This window comes from Dama dama, chromosome 20, assembly GCF_033118175.1.
Source record: "Dama dama isolate Ldn47 chromosome 20, ASM3311817v1, whole genome shotgun sequence".
In the NCBI taxonomy this organism is placed as follows: domain Eukaryota; kingdom Metazoa; phylum Chordata; class Mammalia; order Artiodactyla; family Cervidae; genus Dama; species Dama dama.
The window spans coordinates 30,199,578-30,216,217 of record NC_083700.1 but is presented as its reverse complement, the minus strand read 5'-3'; the positions used below and the strand labels follow the sequence as shown (position 1 = coordinate 30,216,217).

Here is a 16,640-nt window from a genome sequence, read left to right as displayed (position 1 = left end):
GAGGCGTGTGTTCTAGGAGGCCTGGGGTTGAGAAGTGGTCTTTAGAGACCCGCAATGAAGCAGACTCCAAAGGCGCCTTGGCTCCCGCAGGGTATGGGGCCAGGAAGAAGCAGGGATCTGGCTTCATATTTAGTTGCCCTGGTTCTTCTTTGCTTGGATGACCCTCTGTTGACTTGGTGATTTTTCCCATCTGCTGCAGATAAAAATTTCTGAGTTACATCGTTTTCCCAGGACTTCTTCCTGCCTCTGCCCACAGTTGATCTCCCCTTAGCCTTGTGCAAGGCGCTGCTGGTTCCGGGGGCTCTGGTGGGAGGTTCCTCACTCCCACCAGCTGGCTGTACACCAGGCTAGAGTCTCCAGGGACAAACCGCTAGCTTTTTGACTCCTCCTCCCTAGCGTCCCCCTCCCCATCATGGGAAGAACAAAGGACTCCCAACCGCCCCTCCCCACACCCCCTCCCGCGCCCACTGCCTCCCCCAGCCACCCCTCTGCCTTTGGGCCTTTGGTTCTGTCCCAAGTCCACTTAATAAACAAAAGCTCTCAATTAGGGTCTGTGGACACAAGCCCGAGCTTCCACAAGTTCTTCAACAATTGCTTGAATTTTGACTTTTCAGTCTTAAGGTAAGTTTTAGAAAATTACTGACACCTTTTATACAGACACAATTTATAGATATTTTTAAGCCACTGTCTTTGCACTCGTGTTCTAAGGGAGCCTATGAAAAAATGTCCCCTTTGAAAGGGGCTAAAAGGGTGGGGGGAAGGACGAGGGGCTTCCCTGGTGGCCCAGAGGTTAAGACACTGCACTTCCACAGTAGAGGGCTTGGGTTCGATCCCTGGTTGGGGAACTTAGATCCCACATACCTCACAGCACAGGCAAGGGAAGAAAAGGAATAAAAAGGGGCTGAGTAGGACTTCTCTGGTAGTCCAGTGGTGCAGACTCAATGCAGGGGCCCTGAGTTCGATCCCTGATCAGGGAACTAGATCCCATAGCCACAGCTAAAGATCCTGCATGCCTCAACTGAGGCCCAGCACAGCCAAATAAATGATTAAATAAATATTTTTTAAGAACTGGGGTGGGGATGAGGGCTGAACTTCACAGAAATCTGAGAAATTCTGCACAGGGCCTCTAATGATCACAGCTGCCTTTGTTGAGCCCTTGATGAGCAGACAAGCCCTGTGCTCATTTTTCTTGAAACAGCCATCACCATCCTCATCCTCATTTTCCAAAAAAAGGATGGACAAAGTGTGGCCGGACAAGGCCTCACAGACCTAGAAGCTGAGAACCAAATGTCAGTTCAATCCCAGAGCCCATGCTCTTAATTTTATTAGAATCTCCCTGTGAGAGGCATCATTCTAGGTAGTGAGGGGATGAGAATGGAATGTGGTCACCAAAATTAATTCCAATGTTCCTGGACAGTTAGTTTATAATCCAGGAGGGGCTATAACACACAAAACTAATGAAGGTTGGACTGTGATAACTGCTAAAAATCAAAGGCAAGAGGGTGCTTAAGAGCAGAGGAGAGATTAATTCTAGCTTAATGGGTTGGGATTGAAGAGGGAAGGAAAGAGATCATTCATTTTTAAACTAAAATTTAATTGAGCGGCTACTATGTGCAAGGAATTGCTCTGAGAACTAGAGATACTGAGTTGAAAAAGACACTAGTCTTCAGAGCACTCTCTGGCTCAGGCAGATGAATGAGCCATGAGAAAACAACGGAACAGGGCTGTGGTAGAGGTATGCGCAAGATGGGAACCTCCTGGCCCTTCCCCACCGCCAGGCTGGTTAGGGGAGCACTTGAGCGGCCAGAAGAGATGGAAGGGAAAGGCTTGAACACTGTAAGCAGAAGGAACAGCTGAAACAAATACAGTGTGAGAGGTGGGGCCCCACACAGGAATTTGAATGGGTTTCGGCTGGTTGAAGGCAGGGCTTGCTCCTTGGACAGCACTGTAGGAAGATGACAGAGGTGTATCTAAACCTGAACCACAAAGTTTTAAAAATTCAACAAGGAAATTGTTCTTTTCTGGCAACAGTGGGGGTCTGTTGAAGGTGTTAAGACTGGAAGTGATGAGCCTTAGAAAGCTGACTCTGGTATCACTGACCAGTGAAGACTGGAGTCAGGGAGGCCAGACAGAAGGCCATTGCAGTGAGGCAGGTGAAAAATGAGTTTCAGTTAAGGTTTCCCATTGCACTCCGAGTAAAGACCAAAGTCATTACCAATGAAGCATCAGGCCCCCAGACTGACCCATTGTCTCTGTGACCTCATCTCCCACTCAATCTCTCCTGGCTCAGCCACACCGACTACTAGCTGACCCTTGAACATGCCTGTCACACTGACCTCAGGGCCTTTGCGTCTTCTCTTTCCTCTCTCTGGAATGATCTTTCTCCAGATGTTCACAAGGTTCACTCCCTTACCTGCTTCAAGCCTTTGCTTAAGGTCTCCTTTCTAATGAAGCATTGTTGTTGTTCAGTTGCTAAGTCATGTCTGAGTCTTTGCAACCGCATGGACTGTCCTCCACTATCTCCTGGAGTTTACTTAGTTTCATGTCCATTGAGTCAGTGATGCTATCTAACCATTTTATACCCCCTGCCACCCCTTTCTCCTTTTGCCTTCAATCTTTCCCAGCATCAGTGTCTTTCAATGAGTTGGCCCTTTGCATTTGGTCGCCAAAGTATTGAAGCTTCAGCTTCAGCAACAATCCTTCCAATGAATATTCAGGGTTGATTTCCTTTAGGATTGACTGGTTTGATCTCCCTGCAGTACAGGGGATTCTCAAGAGCCTTCTCCAGCACCACAATTCAAAAGCATTAATTCTCTGGCTCTCAGCCTTCTTTATGGTCCAATTCTCACATCTGAGAATTGGACATGATTACTGGAAAAATCATAGCTTTGACTGTATGATATTGACCATCTGGTAAGGTCCATGTGTAGAGTCATCTCTCAGGTTTTTGGAGAAGGGTGTTTGCTATGACAAACATGTTCTCTTGACAAAACTCTATTAACCTATGCTCTGCCTCATTTTGTACTCCAAAATGAGTAATAATCAGGGCCAAACTTGCCTGTTATTCCAGTATCTCTGGACTTCATAACTATGATGAAAAGGACATCTTTTTTGGTGTTAGTTCTAGAAGGTGTTATAGGTTTTCATAGAAACAGTCAATTTCAGCTTCTTCAGCATCAGTGGTTGGAGCATACTTGGATTACTGTGGTGTAGAATGGTTTGCCTTGGAAATGAACTGAGATCCTTCTGTCATTTTTGAGATTGCACCCAAGTACTGTATTTCAGACTCTTTTGTTGACTATAAGGACTACTCCATCTCTTCTAAGGGATTCTTGTTCACAATAATAGGTTCAATCATCATTTGAATTGAATGAAGAACCTTAGTTTACTTAAAATAGTCCTTTACTCCCTATTCCACTTCCATGTTTGTTTCTTTGTTTCCATCCAGCACACTGTATCTTTTGCTTATCTGTTTATGTTCTGTCTTCTTCCAGGAGAATGAAACTTCCTTGAAGGCAGGGATGTGCTTGTTTTGATCACTGCTATATCCTTAGTATTTATTGCAGTACCTAGCATATAGTAGGTATCAGTATTTGCTAAATGAGTGAATTATTGAATTCATGACAGGGGTAGTAGAAAAGGTGAGAGATGGGGAGAAATTTAGGAGGGATTGCCAACAGAATGTGGCATTGCTGAAGAGTAGGGAAGAGAGAGGAATCTATGGTAACTTTCAGGTGTCTGACTCTAGAACCAGGTTGGTGGAGGACATTAAAATAGCAGGGGAAAAACTGTATATATATATTTTTAAGGGTTTTTTTTTTCCCTTTAAGTACTATTTTTTTTTTTTTTTTTTTAATTAAAGTATAGTTGATTTGGCTTCCCAGGTGGTGCTAGTGGTAAATAACCCACTTGTCCATGCAGGAGACAAAAGAGATGCTGTTTCAATCCCTGGGTTGGGAAGATCTCTTAGAGGAAGTCATGGCAACACACTCCAGTATTCTGGCTGGAGGATACTACAGGACAGAGGAGCCTGGTGGGCTACAGTCCATGGGGGTCACAAAGAGTTGAACATGACTGAGTGATTAACAACACAATTGACCATAGGTGTGTGGGTTTAATTCTGGGCTTTCTATCCTGTTCCATTAATCGAAATTTCTGTTTTTGTGCCAGTACCACACTGTTTTGATTACTGTAGCTTTGTAGTTAAAAAAAAAAAAAGCAGTTTTGAACTAAGTTTGTAGGACTCCTGAGTTAAATTCGCCCATTCCAGTCCATTTTAGTTCACTGATTGCTAAAATGTCAATGTCTACTCTTTCCATCTCCTGTTTGACCACTTCCAATTTACCTTGATTCATGGACCTAACATTCCAGGTTCCTATGCAATATTGCTCTTTACAACATCAGACCTTCCTTCCATCACCAGTCACATCCACAATTGGGTGTTGTTTTTGCTTTAGCTCCATCTCTTCATTCTTTCTGGAGTTATTTCTCCACTGATCTCCAGTAGCATATTGGGCACCTACTGACTTGGGAAGTTCATCTCTCAGTGTGCTATCTTTTTGCCTTTTCATACAGTTCGTGGTGTTCTCAAGGCAAGAACACTGAAGTGGTTTGCCATTCCCTTCTCCAGTGGGCCACATTTTGTCAGAACTCTCCACCATGACCCATCTGTCTTGGGTGACCCTGCATGGCATGGCTCATAGTTTCATTGAGTTAGACAAGGCTGTGGTCCATATGGTTTTCATTCTGTCTGCCCTCTGATAGATAAGGATAAGAAGCTTATGGAAGCTTCCTGATGGGAGAGACTGACCGAGGGGGATACTGGGCCTTGTTCTGATGGGCAGGGCCATGCTCAGTAAATCTTTAATCCAATTTTCTGTTGTGGACAGGGCTGTGCTCCCTCCCTATTGTTTGACCTGAGGACCAAACTATGGTTTAGGTAATGAAGATAATGGCGACCTCCTTCAGAAGGCCCCATGCACGCACTGCCACACTCAGTGCCTCTGACCCTGCAGCAGGCCACTGCCGACCCACGCCTGTCGGAGACTGCTGGACACTCACGGGCAAGTCTGGGTCAGTCTCTTGTGGCGTCACTGCTCCTTTCTCCTGGGTCCTGGTGCGCACAAAGTTTTGTCTGTGCCCTCCTGGGTCCTGGTCTGTTCCCCCAGTCCTGTGTAAGTTCTGGCGGCTCTATGGTGGGGTTAAAGGCAACCTCCTCCAAGAGGGCTTATGCCATACCCAGGTCTGCTGCACCCAGAGCCCTGCCCCTGTGGCAGGCCACTGCTGACCTGTATGTCCGCAGGAGACATTCAAACACTCAAAAGCAGGTCTGGCTCAGGCTCTGTTGGGTCTCCTGGTGTGCACAAGGTTTTGTTTGAGCCCTCTGAGTGTCTCTGGTGGATATGGGTTTTGATTCTAAATGTGATTTCTCCCCTCCTACCATCTTTCTGGGGCTTCTCCTTTGCTCTTAGACTTGGGGTATCTTTTTTTGGTGGGATCAAACATTCTCCCATCGACAGTTCTTCAGCAGTGAGTTGTAATTTTGGAGTTCTCTCAGGAGAACATGAGTGTAAGTCCTTCTACTCCGCCGTCTTTAACAGTTGCCATTCAATATCACAGTAATCCAAGTCTATGCCCCAACCAGTAATGCTGAAGAAGCTCAAGTTGAACTGCTCTATGAGGACCTACAAGACTTTCTAGAACTAACACCCCGAAAAGCCATCCTTTTCATTATAGGGGACTGGAATGAAAAAGTAGGCAGTCAAGAGATACCTGGAGTAACAGGCAAATTTGGCCTTGGAGTACAAGATGAAGCAGGGCAAAGGCTAACAGAATTTTGCCAAGAGAATGCACTGATCATAGAAAACACCCTCTTCCAACAACACAAGAGAAGACTACACGTGGACTTCACCAGATGGTCAATACCAAAATCAGATTGATTATATTCTTTGCAGCCAAAGATGGAGAAGCTCTCTACAGTCAGCAAAAACAAGACTTGGAGCTGAATGTGGCTCAGATCATGAACTCCTTATTGCAAAATTCAGACTTAAATTGAAGAAAGTAGGGAAAACCACTAGACCATTCAGGTATGACTTAAATCAAATCCCTTATGATTATACAATAGAAGTGACAAATAGATTCAAGGGATTAGATCTGGTAGACAAAGTACCCGAAGAACTATGGACAGAGGTTCGTGACATTGTACAGGAGGCAGTGATCAAGACCATCTCCAAGAAAAAGAAATGCAAAAAGGCAAAGTGGTTGTTTGAGGAGGCCTTACAAGTAGCTGAGAAAAGAAGAGAAGTTAAAGGCAAAGGAGAAAAGGAAAGATATTCCCATTTGAATGTAGAGTTCCAAAGAATAACAATGAGAGAGAAGAAAGCCTTCCTCAGTGATCAATGCAAAGAAATAGAGGAAAACAACAGAATGGGAAAGACTCAAGATCTCTTAAAAAAAATTAGAGATACCAAGGAAACATTTGATGCAAAGATGGGCACAATAAAGGACAGAAATGGTATGGACCTAACAGAGGCAGAAGATATTAAGAAGAGGTGGCAAGAATACACAGAAGAATTGTACGGAAAAGATCTTCATGACCCAGATAATCATGATGGCGTGATCACTCACCTAGAGTCAGACATTCTGGAGTGTGAAGTCAAGTGGGCCTTAGGAAGCATCACTACAAACAAAGCAACTAGATGTGATGGATTTCCAGTTGAGCTATTTCAAATCCTAAAAGATGATGCTGTTAAAGTGCTACAGTCAATAGGCCAGCAAATTTGGAAAACTCAGCAGTGGCCACAAGACTGGAAAGGGTCAGTTTTCATTCCCGTCCCAAAGAAAGGCAATGCCAAAGAATGCTCAAACTACCACACAATTGCACTCATCTCACATGCTAGTAAAGTAATTCTCAAAATTCTCCAGCCAAGCTTCAACAGTACGTGAACTGTGAACTTCCAGATGTTCAAGCTGGATTTAGAAAATGCAGAGGAGCCAGAGATCAAATTGCAAACATCTGCTGGATCATAGAAAAAGCAAGAGAATTCCCATAAAACATCTACTTCTGCTTCATTGACTATGCTAAAGCCTTTGACTGTGTTGATCACAACAAACTGGGAAATTCTTAAAGAAATGGGAATACCAGACCACTTTACCTGCCTCCTGAGAAATCTGTATGCAGGTCAAGAAGCAACAGTTAGAACCAGACATGGAACAATGGACTGGTTCAAAATTAGGAAAGAAGTACATAAAGGCTGTATATTGTCACCTTGCTTATTTAACTTATATGCAGTACATCAAGTGAAATGCTGGGCTGGATGAAGCATAAGCTGGAATCAAGATTGCCAGGAGAAATATTAATAACCTCAAGTACGCAGATGACACCACCTTTATGGCAGAAAGCGAAGAAGAACTAACAAGCCTCTTGATGAAAGTGAAAGTGAAAAAGTTGACTTAAATCTCAACATTCAGAAAACTAAAATCATGGCATCTGGTCCCATCACTTCATGGCAAATAGATGAGGATACAATGGAAACAGTGACAGACTTGATTTTTGGGGGCTCCAAAAGCACTGCAGATGGTGACTGCAGCCATGAAATTAAAAGATGCTTGATCCTTGGAAGAAAACTATGACCAACCTAGACAGCATATTAAAAAGCAGAGACATCACTCTACCAACAAAGGTCTGTCTAGCCAAAGCTTTGGTTTTTTCAGTAGTCATGTATAGATGTGAGAGTTGGGCTATAAAGAAAGCTGAGCACTGAAGAATTGATGCTTTTGAACTGTGGTTTGGTGAAGACTCTTGAGAGTCCCTTGGACTGCAAGGAGATCCAACCAGTTCATCCTAAAGGAAATCAGTCATGAATATTCATTGGAAGGACTGATGTTGAAGCTGAAACTCCAATACTTTGACCACTGATTCGAAGAACTGACTCAGTGGAAAAGACTCTGATGCTGGGAAAGATTGAAGGCAGGAGGAGAAGGGGATGACAGAGGATGAGATGGTTGGATGGCATCACCAACACGGTAGACATGAGTTTGAGCAAGCTCTGGGAGTTGGTGATGGACAGGGAAGCCCAACGTGCTGCAGTCCATGGGGTTGCAGAGTCGGACACGATTGAGTGACTGAACTGAACTGGAGGACCCCTGGGAGTGAATGCCTGGGGATTTCCTGGAACCATTTCAGAGGCCATTGAAAGGAGGAAGAGGAGTGCTCCAACCAAAGAAAATCTGCATTTGTCTATTTTGTTATTGGTTTTCTTACTTTTGTTTGGTTTAATTTTTAGTAATGAGATCAGAAATTATATCAATAATAGATTGCAATTACTGAGTTCTTATTATGTCCTGAATATTAAGCTAAGTAAGCATTAATAAATGGATTATCTGGTGTATTCTAAACATCTCATTGAAGGTGACACTAGCCTTATCCTCTTTCTACAGACCAGGAAACTGAGTCAGAAGAGAGATTAAATGATTTGCCTAAGGTCACAGTGTAGAGCACTGTGATTCCTGAATCCACTGTCTTTAGAGAAAATACACAACTGTGTAGACCAATGGAGAACAAAGTATCACCTTCATTACCCATTAAAGCTCTCACATGTAGGACTTCTCTGGTGGCCCAGTGGTTACGAGTCTGCCTTGCAATGCAGGGGACTCTGGTTCTATCCCTGGTCTGAGAGGATCCCACATGCTGCAGAGCTGCTAAGCCTCTGTGCCACAGCTACCGAGCCCCAGCTCTACAGCCCTTGAGCCACAACTGAGCCCACGTCCTAGAGCCCATGCTCTGCAACAAGAAAAGCCATGGCAATGAGAAGCAAGCATGCCACAACAAAGAACCAGCACAGCTAAAATAATAACTAACTAAATAAATAAAATTATTTTTCCAAAAAGCTCTCATATCTAGTAAAATGAGGTTGTTAATGTCCTTCCCTTGTACACATGTCCACAAGGCCTGAAGAAAGTGAGGCACACTCACTTGATGGGTTGGGTGGCTTGGGGTGGGAGGAGCCAGAGGTAGGAAGGACACTGCCAGCTTTCTCTGCCCACCCGCCAATCAGGAATGGGGGGCGGAGTCAGGCAGGAGTGTCAGCTCAGACAGGTCCCTTCCCAGGCAAGAGATGTCAGCAATGGGAAGAAGAGCCTGCCTGAGGGTGAGCTCCCCTGTAAGATGAGGCTCTGGGGTGCAGAGAGTTCCTAAAATGGCCAGCAGTGGCCTGAAACCAGTAAAACCGATGGCTGGGAGGGAAACCGTCACCAGTTTTTGAAGAGCTACAACAAAGAATCTAAACCAGGGTCAAGAAGGCAGAATCATCAAGAAGAAATTGGTCTGGTGGGGACTGTGGGGAGCCTGTGTCCCATCTGAAGAGCAGCTCTGCTCCGAACTAGCCAATTCTTGCCATCAGGGAATGTGGGCTCAGGGTTGTCTCCTTTTCCATTTTTGGGGTCTGTTTTTTATTTGGGTAGCTAGAAATCTTTATTTTTGTATACAGTCCTCTGACCTTTAAGTATTGTTCCCTTCCTCCTCCAAACACTCTGTGGTCCAAACCAATAACCTTGCATGCTCTCTGATTGGTGTCCTCTAACAAGGATTCTTAACCTCTTTGGGCCATGAGATTCTGATGAAAACTGGTTTTTTTCTTAGAGGGGAGAAATGTCTGAACAAACACACAGAATCATGGCTGTTCTTTGTGGGCATCCCTCTCCCCCTGGGATCATCCAGTTCTGAAGGCACTCTTTGTAGATGCAAAAGTGCCGAGGGCTTCTTGTGAACAGACCTGAGGCCTAGGAAGGTACAAGCCTGGATGAGGTGTGTCCTGTACCTGAATGAGACGGTGGGGTTGCTGAGGTCACTACGTCCACCCTGTTAACCATACTTTGTATAGGGAGCGGTCTGAGAGGCCTGAGCGCTCGCTGGGAGAAGGTAGAATAGCAGGTATGGAGAGAGTGAAGAAGCCTTAATGAACTGGACTTTGAGGGTTGGTAGAACTTGAAAAGAGATGGGGCTTCCCTGGTGACTCAGTGGTAAAGAATCCCCCTGCTAATGCAGGAGACACGAGTTCGATCCCTGATCTGGGAAGACCCCACATGCCACGGAGCAATTAAGCCCATGAGCCGCAACTGCTGAGCCTCTGCTCTAGAGCCTGGGGGCTGCAACTAGAGAAGCCACCGCAATAAGAAGCCCACTCACTGCCACTGGAGGAAACCCCAGGCAGCAAAGAAGACCCAGGATAGCCAAAATAAATATAATTTTTTTAAATAAATGAATTTTTTAAAAACAGAACTTCAAAAGAGGAAACACATCCTTTTTCTGCTCTTGGGCATAAAGGAAGGGTATGGATTTAAAGCTGGGATGTCCTAAATGCCAAGGATATCTGCACGGAGGACAGATATTACATCCAAGAGGCTGTCCTTCTCGCCACTCACGTGTCCCATCCAGGCTCCTGAACTTTCTTGGGCGGATGACAGCCCATCTCCAGCTCAGCTTATTAAAGACTGTGGATCTGCTCCTAATTGGTAGCAGGGAGGAGTTGAACTCCATGTACTTGTCAAATAGCATAACATTGAGCTTCCTTCAGCTCAACATTTACCAAATGCTCGGTTGCAAAAAATAGCATCAATGGAGGCGAAAGACATGCATTCCCTCTGGATTCCCTGTCTTATCTACAGATAAGTCAGACCTACAGAGACCTTCAGAGAGCTGGGTGCTGGCACTTATCATTTTGGCCTTTGGTTGGCTAGCTTTTTAGAACAGGGCTTCTCAGCTATGCCACTGGCCTAACGATGTCCTTATCATAAGAATGTTAAGAATGTGGTTTACTTTATTAGCAAGTTTCTATAATACTTTTTGAATACTGTGTAGCAGCCTTCAATAATCCTTGTGTGTGTGTGTGCTCAGCCGCTCAGTCATGTCCAACTCTTTTGCAACCCCATGGACTGTAGCCCAACAGGCTCCTCTGTCCACGGGATTCTCCAGGCAAGAATACTAGAGTGTGGTTGCCATTTCCTCCTTCAGGGACTCTTCCTCACTCAGGGAATCTTCCCAACCCAGGGATTGAACCTGCATCTCCTGCAGCGGCAGGTGGATTATTTACCACCGGGCCACCTGGTAATTCATGTCTTTCTATAGTCACAGCCCCCACTGAGTAGCATCATCCTGTGTGACCAATAGGAGTCATCCGAAATGATGGAATGTGACTTCTGAAGCTAGATCATCATCAGGTACTGTGTCTTCCCGGTCCTTTCTCGTCCTGCCCACTCTGGGGGAATTTGGCTGCTTGTTACGAGGACACTCCATCAGTCCTAAGGAGAGGTCTGTGTGGTAAGGGACCAAGGCCTTCATTCTCCGTCCTCCAACAAGAACTTGCCAGTCGTGTGAATGAGCCATCTTGGAAGTGGATCTCCAACCCCTAATTTTGTAAGCTATTTTTGTTGTTGTTGTTAAAAACTTTCATATCTCTAAATAACAAGCTTAAACTTCTACTTCCTGATTTTTTTTGTTGTTTGAGGTGTTATCAATTTCCTACTTTTTCATTTTTAGAGTGAGAAATACAATTACACCAAAACTAGCAGATTAAAACAATAAACATCATTATCTCTCATAATGACTTTCTTCTCCTCTCATTATGGCATAGATGTGATCAACATTATATTGATATTTCATGATTACATAATTAGGACCACAGAAATGCTATTTTGTAGCAGAACTATTAGTCTTTCTTTCTTATACTGTTTTATTTGTTTATGCTGGGGATAATTATTACCATGTCTTTATGCTTAATTTCTAAGTATTTATCATTATTTCATGCCAAACATTCCCTTAATTGTCTAAACTCTTAAATACTTTCAAACATATCAGGTATTCCATCAGTTTCCTCTGATGGAGACAGCTCCTACAACATTCTGGTGCTCTCTGATGGCTAGTACCCTGGAACTGTCCTAACTTTCACCTTGGAGATTACTTTTGCCCCTCTTTTTTTTGGACTCCCTTTTTTCTTGATGTTAATACATTTGTTTTTATTTAAAAGCACAGTAAGTTGCATACCTTCTCCTGCTTCTTTATATTGGCTGTTAGGAGGCCAATCTATGATCATTTTTGTTTCTTTAGGCTGCATTTGGTCATCATTGCTGCACACAGGCTTTCTCTAGTTGCAGAGAATGGGGTCCACTCTCTAGCTGAGATGCGCGAGCTTCTTGTTGCAGTAGCTTCTCTTGTTGCAGAGCCTGCGCTCTAGAGAGAGGGCTCAGTAGTTATGATGCATGGGCTTAGTTGCCCCGCAGCATGTGGAATCTTAGTTCCTCAACCAGGGATTGAACTCATGTCCTCTGCATTGGCAGGTGGATTCTTAACCCCTGGACCACCAGGGAAGTCCTCAATCTATGATCATTTATAGTAAAAGAAACTTATGGAATGTATTTTTGGGCATTTTCACCTTACTTTGAATTTCTCCTATTCTAACTTTGCTTTTTCTTTTGATTCCTTTTGATTCGTGATCTAAGTATTTTAAAAATTGGGGGGGGGGGCGGGGAAAAAAATTTGTCATATTCCATATATCTTTGTTAACCACCTCAGATCCCTTTGCCCAAGATAGACAAAAGACCTCTGGAGTGTCAAAGTATTGAATACAAGGCAAAACTCTGGAGGCGGAGCAAAGCATCAGGAGCCAGCAATGAAAGAACAGGGGGGAAGTTAAACACTGAGAGGTGGATCTGGAGTTGAGAGGAGGGGAAGTGAGAACAGGTTTAAACAGTGGGGAAGCCAGGACAGCTTCTCTGTGCCTGCCTGGTTCAGCGGAGGCATTAAATTGAGGATTAGAAGGAATCTTGACGCCTCTCTATGTCCCATTATGGGCTGCTTCCCTTTCCCATTCCCAACTCTGCTGGCTCCTGGCCCTTCTTCCTGCTTCTCAGGCACCCACCTCAGCGTTCTTGCCATTGTTGGAGGAAGTTGGGGAAAGAGAAAATGAGGAAGTCATCAAAATTTAGAGTAATCTCATTAACAGATACCAGTCTTTACAGGGAGCAGAAAGCTGTGTACACATTATTATTTCAGGAAAGATGGAAAATTCATTGCATCTAGGGGTAAAGATGTCCCTTCTTCAATCCATATGGACCCTTTCAGCTGTGTCCTTGCTCTGTCCTCATCACCTTCTCCGGGATCCCCTATCATCAGTTTTCCCATCTTTCTTGCATCTTCCAGTAGTCATGTACAGACGTGAGAGCTGGACTATAAAGAAAGCTGAGTGCCAAAGAATTGATGTTTTTGAACTGTGTTGTTGGAGAAAATGCTTGAGAGTCCCTTGGACTGCAAGGAGATCCAACCAGTCAATCCTAAAGGAAAATCAGTCCTGAATATTCATTGGAAGGATTGATGCTGAAGCTGAGGCTCCAATACTTCGGCCACCTGATGTGAAGAACTGACTTATTAGAAAAGACTGATGCTGGGAAAGATGGAAGGCGGGAGGAGAAGGGGACAACAGAGGATGAGATGGTTGGATAGCAACACTGACTCGATGGACATGAGTTTGAGCAAGCTCCAGGAGTTGGTGATGGACAGGGAAGCCTGGTGTGCTGCAGTCCATGGGGTTGCAAAGAGTCAGACACGACTGAGTGACTGAACTGTACTGAACTTGAATCTTCAATCTCTTCCTCTCTCTCCAAACCTTTCCTCTAAAGACACTCAAGTTGTTCTCATTCTTCAAAAATTTTTTAAAAAAATTTTAAGTTTTATGTAAGTATATGTAATTTACAATGTTTCAGGTGTATAGCAAAGTGGCAGATATATATATATATATTTATTAGCAAAAATGTATTATATATATTTTGATATAATATATTAGCAAAAATATTAAGTAGCAAAAGTATATATATATATATATATATATATTCCTTTTCAGATTTTTTTCCATTATAGGTTATTACAAGATATTGAATATGGTTCCATGTGCTGCATGTTCTCATTCTTTTAAAATTCCTTCCTTGATTCCCTCTAGTCCCAGTTCTATCTCCCTCTTTCTCTTCTTAGCTGGATCTCTTGAAAAAGTTTTCTGTACCTGCTGCTTTTATTTTCTCTGTTGTTAACACAGGCCTTTTGTTTGCCGTACTCATCTCAGTCTTGATGTTATTTGACTGTTTGCATTATCTGATGAATCTGATTTCCTCTTCCTTTTCATGACTCATTAAAATTTATTTATTTATTTTATTTTTGACTATGTTGGGTCTTCATTGCTGTGCAGGCTTTTCTCTAGTTGTGGAGCACAGACTTCCCCTTGTGGCGGCTTCTCTTGTTGTGGAGCATGGACGCTAGGGTACTCAGGCGTTAGTAGTTGCAGCTCCCAGGCTCTAAACACAGGCTCAATAGCTGTGTCGCATGGGCTTAGTTGCTCTGCATTATGTGGGATCTTCCTGGTTCAGGGATCAAACCCACGTCTCCTGCATTGGCAGGCGAAATTTTTTTAGCACTGAGCCCCACCACTCACTTTTAATCTCATCTCCTCTGGTCTCTCTTCTTTCCTTTTTTCACAGTTTCAATTCCCCCACCCATCCCTTAAATGAATGGTCTGTTCTTGGCCCTCTTCTTCTTTCAGCTCTACGTTCTCCCTGATGTATCATCTCCCCCAGGGGCTTCACATTTCAGTGCTGCCAAATATGGATATTTCCAACTCGGGACCTCTCCTGAGCTGCATTCCTGTGTGTACAACCTTCTGAAACTTAAACTCAGTCTCTCCAAAACTGAATTCATTGTCTTGCCCAAGCCTGCCTCCTCCTGGATTTCCTGTTCTGGAGAAGGACACGGTCGCCTGAACTTGGGGTCCGAAAAGAAGCTTAGAACTAAAGAGGTGGCCGTGGGGATGGAGAAGGGAGACCAAGGACATGAGATAGGAAGAGGGAGGGAGAATCCAGGATCACATGGCTTGGTGTCCAACTGGATGTCAGATAGAGAATCAGTCAGAGGTGGTTAGAGAAGACTGGCTTCTTCTCTCCATCCCATGGCTGCTGCCTTAGATCAGGCTTCCAATGTTTCTACAACCCTTTAAGTGGTCTCCTCACCTTCAAGCTTCCCTCATAGAAAATTTCTGTGTCCAGAGAGGTTATTAAAAATGCATCTCTGGGTGTGATATTCTCCTGTGTAAAGCCACATTGGCACCCATGAGCTTAGGGAAAATCTAGACTCCCCATCTTGTTCCGAGAGGCTCTTCTGAGCAGTCTCTAGCCTGTGTCTCCAGCCTCAGCTCTGTGGGGCCCTTGTTCCCACTCTTTTAGGCCTCAGTGCTACTGAACTTGCCATTTCCTATACCTGAAGCCTCTGTTCCCACCTTCTATTCTTCCAGTACAGCCCAAGCATCCCTCTTCCAGGCTTCGCTGCCCTAGCCCCCTCCCTCGATCCAAGCTGGGTGAAGGCCCTCTCTCTGGGTCCCTTCTTCCTCATCTCTGTCAGACACCATCAGTCATACTGTAATCATTTGTTTCCTTTTCTGTAAACAGCAGATGTGAGGATGGGACATATTTTTTTTAAAGCTCTGTAATTCTAGCACCTGGCATAGTTTGGCCTGTTGTAGATGTTTAACTGAATGAATGACCATATCGCAGAAGAAAATATTGTGAATACTCCTCTCTTACTTCACACAGTTGACACATTAATAATAAGATTTTTGTGTGTGTGTCAATTTTAGGTACATGGGATTGGATTAATCTACTCCTCAGCTCGTGGAATGCTATCACCATTGGTCCACGCAAACCCTTGCCATTCATTCATTCATTCTATCCCCATTCCTTAGTCCTATTACTGTTCTAATTTGTTTAGGGCTGAATTTTTGAAAAATGTGAATGACTGTTCTGTGAGCACATATTTTAAATTTATGTGGCTGGTATTGTGTTACAGAGCTCATTATACTTCTTGCATTTTCTACTCAGGGCCAGGTACTTAAGATCCAACCATGTTGCCAGGTGTTCACCTAGCCTATTGCTTTTAACTGCTTTATTGTTCTCCTAAAAATAAACATTTAGGACTTCCCTGGTGGTCCAGTGGCTAAGAATGTGCCTGCCAATGCCAAGGACAAGGGTTCCATCCCTGGTCCAGGAAGATTCCACGTGCTGCAGGGCAACTAAGCCTGTGTGCCACAATGACTGCAGCCCGAGCCCAGAACCTGTGCTTTGAAGCAAGAGAAGACACCGAAATGGGAAGCCCATGCACTGCAACAAAGTGTAGCCCCCACTCACTGCAGCTAGAGAGAGCCCAAGGCAGCAAGAAGGCCCAGCACAACTATAAGTAAACAAATAAATACAATGTTTAAAAATAATAAAAATAAACATTTAAACAGACTTTTTGTTCCCATGATTTCTTTGCTTTTTAATTTGATCCTCATATCAACAGCATGAGGAAGTCAGAACAAATGTTAACATCTCTGTTTGCCTGAGAATATAGCTCAGAGATTAAGTGAACTGCTGAAGTCACAGCACTTTTGTGGCAGAACTTGAATGATTCCCTTTTCTCCAACACCAAGCTTCAAGGATCACACTCCTTTCTCCGTGGGGGTGTGGCCATTGCTCTATCTAAGGATGTGACAGAGCTGAGCTTGTTCTGACAGTGAGGGGATGCAGGGCCCTGGGGCAAACCTCACAAGATGTCTTCCTCCTGCAGCATC

General features: G+C 44.1%; 1 long non-coding RNA gene across 2 annotated transcripts; it reads left to right on the top strand.

The window, feature by feature from the left end:
* Window positions 1-560: 560 nt before the first annotated feature.
* LOC133040877 (uncharacterized) lies at window positions 561-16,315 on the top strand. Of its 2 annotated transcripts, XR_009689054.1 has the most exons (3): window positions 561-621; window positions 11,126-11,413; window positions 16,003-16,315. It is a non-coding gene; the product is annotated as an uncharacterized LOC133040877 (long non-coding RNA). The 2 variants fall into 2 exon arrangements; XR_009689055.1 differs by lacking the exon at window positions 11,126-11,413 and having other exon boundaries at window positions 570-621.
* Window positions 16,316-16,640: the final 325 nt, after the last annotated feature.